The following is a 5,590-nucleotide window of genomic DNA, read 5'->3' on the forward strand; positions in this document are numbered from 1 at the left end:
GTAGATAGTAGAGGCTGCTGGATGAATACATCTTTATTGAAAAAACCATGAAGCCAAAATGAGATGAGCATAAAAATGAGAAGAGATAAGATGGGGCTAGGCGATGTTTCAGAATTTCACAAAAGAACAAACTCAGATTAGGTTAAGGAGATTAAGAGGCACATGATCTAAGAGTCACATTTTGGATTTGATTTTGACTTCCAGAGCCTGAGCTGGATGGAATTTGACAGAAATGAGATTCCACCTGAGGATTCTATAGTCAACAGAATGGGTGTGGGCTTATTCTCATGTGTCTTTATAATGGTTGCCCATGTTAGATTTGTCTTCATTATCTTGTTCTATTCTTGGTAATCTCATATTCCCATAAATTTTGTTTGGATTTATCTGCCCTCCCTTCCACTTCCTCTCCCCTTCCCTCTTGTTTTCTTTCTTTGTTTTCCTTCATTCTTTTCTCTGTTCCTCCCCTTCTTTCTTATCCATTTCCCTTCCTTTCATTAACTTTTCCTCCTTCTTCTCACACCCTCCCCCCGTTCTCTTTTCTTTCCTCATTTCTCATATATATATATATATATATATATATATATATATAAACATATATATACATATATATATATATATATTTAGTACTGGTGATTGAATTCAGTCCTTTCACATGTTAGGGAAGTGCTCTAACATTGAGTTCCACAATTATCTCTCCTCTTTTTGTCATTATTAGCAATTTTTTCCCAAGACCTTTGGGAGAACCTGGTAAAACTATTTTATGTTTTATAGGTAAATGATATAGTACCCAGGATAGGAGTTCCATAGATTCTTTTCCAAACTTTATTCTACAATTAGAACAACAGATGTTAATATACACATCTGTATTTTCACTTGTGAAAGTCTTTATCTGTATATTCTTCAGGACTGGAAAAGGGCAGAAAGCAGACATAAAAGGATTCAGATCAAACAACTTTTAAATCTTTCTGAGCTACTTGTGTGGAAAGAATAGACCTACAAATGAAGAACTCTGCTTGGCTAAAAGGGTGGGACTTACTTTTACTACTTGGTACTCGAAGACCTTTTTCTGCAAAAAAATATGAAACCTTTAAGAAGGACTGCTTACTGCTATTTTCCTCAAATTTGAACTTGAGAGCAATATCCACAACAGCAGCAGCAGAAGCAGCAGCAGCAACAACGGCAGCATTTATTTTGTAATAAAGAACAGAGATAGTGGAAGAAAGCCTCACGCTAAATAATTACTTCCACCCTACCCTCAAGAGAACACTTTCACCTGTCTCAAAGTCTAAACCACATAGACTTTAGGCTTCATCTTATTCCTTCCCATAAATTATAGGAACTGTGCAAGGAGATGAGCCAGCTGATGAAATACTTGCTGTGCAAAATGAGGGCCTGGTGTTGGATGCCCAGCAGTCACAGAAAAGCTCTCATGTGCTGAGTGTATGTACTCCTGGTGCTTGAATTGCACAGCAAAGAGGCTTCCGTGAATTCACTGGCAGTCAAGCCTAGTTGAATCAGTGATCTCTGGCTTCAGTTAGAGACCCTGTTTCAAAAGAACAAGTAAGGCTTCATGCTCTATTAACCCCTTCATATCACTTCATTTTATCTCCTCTCCCTCAAATGCCCCGTTTATAGCTCCTGACTAATTTCCTGATGACTATGGCTATTTCAAATGAAATACATATTACCTGAAGATTCACATATTAACCTGTACAAATGAGCGAAAACATGTGATGTTTCTCCTTCTGGGTCTGTCCTACCTCATTAAAAATGATTGTTTTTAGCTCCATCAATATATCAAAGAATTTCATCTTTTTAAATTCCAGCCTAGACAGGGATGAGGTGGGCAAAGATCACTTGCTAAGAAGGTACTGGCAATTTATAGCTCTTAGCAGAGGGGAAATCAGTTTTCTTTAATGGTGTGACTCCTGGCAGGTTGAACAAGCATTAGTAAATAGTCACATATCTATACATACATAGGTAACAAAATCTTGACTTCATGCATTAAAATTCAAAGAGGATACAAAGTTGGGTGGGTAAAGAAGGTAAGGATAGATAAAGGAGGAGTTGGGGGAGGGTGATGAATATGAACAAAATACATTTTATGAAATTCTCAAAGAACTAATAAAAAAAGAAAAAATAAGACAGGAAAAACAATGTTGACACACATGTCACATTAGCAGGTGTGAAAAGAAAATGAGGATTACTTATCTTTTTAGTTGAGCCAAACTATAAAGAATCCACTTGAGATTGTTTTTGGTTTTCTAATTTTATTATGCTACAAACTAACTGCAGTATTAAGTAAGGATTTGAGTTTCTGGTTACACAACTATCTTAAAACAAGAGTCCTATTAGCTTTGAATTTATAATCTTAAATTAGCACTTAATCATCCATTCTCTTCCCCTGGCCTCACCTGAAAACAACTGGATTTATTTTGAATTATTATCTTCCTCACACCCTCTTTTGTATTCATTTATTCACACCAGAAATAATTACTGGTGATTGTCATATATCAAGCTTTAGGTTTGCTGCTTGGAATGAGCTTGAAGATAAACAGACCCTGTATTCAAGACACTTGAAACCAGAGCCATTCATATTGTTTAATTTTGTGGACAATGTCATGTCTGAACAATAATAATGTCACAGGAACAGTAAAGGACCAGTAAAATAGGCTACTTTTTGTCAAAAGAATAAAATCACTGGTGGGAATCACAGGTCAGTGATCTGGCTAAAGGATAACCTTTCAGGGAGGCAGAACCAACCATAGAAAGGTGGATTCACTTTGAGCCATTCTTAAAAAGATAGAGGAATGTCAATTATTTATTGAGACAGTTGTTTTGATTGTGTTGTGTCTGTCAGCCTTTCTGAGGTCTGACTCACAGCGGTATATCTTTTTGTCTGTTTGTTTTCTCTTCCGTCTCTTTTTACAGAGGTTGGTCAGAACTGAAGCATGCTTTCTTTGGTTCTTCAGTCTTTTTCACTCTTTGCTGAAGCTCCCCTCCTGGATATGTGTCTGTTTGTCCACAGGGCAGCTGACCTCCATTCTGGCTTAACGAAAATAGCATGGTTTCTTTTTATTTCTCTTCTCCATCTTCCTTCTGCCTGCAGATGCTGAGATTTATAAAGCAGTTTTTTTTTGGGTTTTGTTTTTAAATCAACGTAGGTGGATCTAGATTTCCTCAGTAACATGCAGTGACCTTGAGGGACTCCCTAAGATTTCTGGTAACAAAGGCATAATCATAATTTCTTCATAAAAGTAAGAAAACAATTACTCTGCTTTTGCTTGAATGCCTCCTATAAGAACAACCACTAAATGTTTATTTACTTTTTGTTATTATTTATTGGTAGCAGTGGGATTTGAACCCAGGGTATTTTATAGGTTAGACAAGTGATTTATCACCAAGTTACATACTCAGGGTGGTCCTTTATTTTTAATATTTTTACTTTGAGGCAGTAAGTTGCCTAGGCTGGCCTTGACCTTCTAGTTTTTCTTCAGATCTCTGCTGAGCTGGGATTGCAGGCATGGACCTGGAAGATACCTGCAACACTAACTTCTTTTCTCATTTGCCACTTACAACAATGCAAAGAGATGAGTGTTACTTAACATAAAAAATGGAGGCATGGCGTGAATAGTAAAATCAGATGGGGTTTCACAGAGTGTAGAGATAAAATTAATCCAAGGGGTCTAAATTTAGAGTATATGCTTATCGTTGATATTTTATCAATTATACATGAATTAATACATTCACTGTTTGATAGGATAATTGAACTCTAAGGACAATTTTCAAATTATGAGGGAATGTCCTTAATGTGAGCTACTAGATACAGGAGCTGGGTTCTGAACTCTGACTTTTATGATTGAGTAGTAAGTGGAGTCAATGCTGCAGTCTCCATAATCTTAATAATCAGCTACCTGAAGGCTTAGTGGCATATAAGACTATTTTGGAAATGTGTCTGGGTATGTCATGGAGTTTTGGAAACTTTAGTATCCATATAATACCTTTGGATTTCTCACTACTGTCCATTGAGTGAAGTTTAATTGTGTGTGTGTGTGTGTGTGTGTGTTAAAAACTTCAGGACCATTAGATGGCTCAGTCAGCAAAAGTGCTTACATTGCAAGTATGGTGACCTGATTCTAATTCTTGATAACAAAATAAAAAGACAGGATGTAGTGTCTTGCACTTGTCATCTCAGATCTCCTAAGATGAGACTCACAGAAGAGACAGGAATATTAGCTAGAAGGTCACAATTAATTACAGTGCAGTAGCAGAAACAAAGGAGACCTTGTCTCAAAACAAACAAGCAAACAAACAGAAAACAAGGTGGACTTCTGAAAGTTGTCCAAACATCATGGAACACATATGTCCCCTCACACTGAAGTACACACATACATATGCCCCTCTAGCAATAAATCGTTCAAAACCCTTCAAGATCTTTTGCAAATTTATGCTTTCTGGTAATACATCTCCCTACAGGTTTACTGCACTTGCCTTGGGAACTAGGGTAACTTCCACTCATCTCAACCATTCCTAGCATTTCCTGCTTCTAAGTAGTTTCACATTCTATAACATATAATAAAATCCTAACGTGACAACTATTATAATTGACATGTTGCATATATGTTAAATCATTTTAAAGGCAAATTGTTAAGTGTGAGTTATGACCAGATTTTACTGTTTTATTTTTCTTACGTGTGTGTTTGTGTGTGTGTGTGTGTGTGTGTGTGTCTGTGTGTGTGTATGTGTTTGCCTGTGTGGGCATGCTTGGAGGCCAGAAGCTGATAATAAGGATATATGATTCAATAGCTTCTCCACCTTATTTTTGAGACAGAGCCTTTTTTCACTGAACCTGTAATTCACCATTTTTAATTTACTGGATACCCAGCAAGGCCCCAGGATATATGTCTCTCTGCCTCCAGTTCTGGGTTTGAACCATGCACTGCCAAGTTTGGCTTTTACATGGGTATTAGAAATCTGAACAAGAGTCTTTATGCTTCCACAGTAAGCACTTTACCCATTTAGCCATCCCTTTAAACCCTGCTGTCTGCCTTTTAAAGGTCAGATGATTGAGACTTGAAGAAGAAGTAGGAAATACAAAATCTCTCATAGATTTTATTTTTCAAGCAGGGTTTCTCTGTAGCTTTGAAGCCTGTCCTGGAACTAGCTCTTGTAGACCAGGCTGGCCTCAAACTCACAGAGATCCACCTGCTTCTGCCTCCTGAGTGCTGAGATTAAAGGCATGGGCCTCCACCACCTGGCTCCCAAAATCTCTTATGGATTTTAAGAGTGAAAGCTTGATATCTAAATTATGTTTTCCCTAGCCAAAGGCTCATGCCTTTCCCATTGAGTTATAATATAAACATATTATAACTCCATAATATGTTATGGAGTATATTGCTGCAATCCTTTGATCCCCTATACCTTTGCTTTAAATTCTCCATCTATGGAATTCCCATGACAAACTAATTATATTTTATTTTATTTTGTAGGGAGAGACAGGATCTCACTTTATAGGCCAAGCTGTCTTCACAATGCTCTTCCTACCTCAACTTACCAAGGCATTAGCCACAACAAAAGGATGAAAGATAAT

The sequence above is a fragment of the Alexandromys fortis genome, unplaced genomic scaffold, assembly GCF_014885135.2.
Source record: "Alexandromys fortis isolate MF-2015 unplaced genomic scaffold, M_Fortis_MF-2015_v1.1 scaffold_392, whole genome shotgun sequence".
Classification (NCBI taxonomy): domain Eukaryota; kingdom Metazoa; phylum Chordata; class Mammalia; order Rodentia; family Cricetidae; genus Alexandromys; species Alexandromys fortis.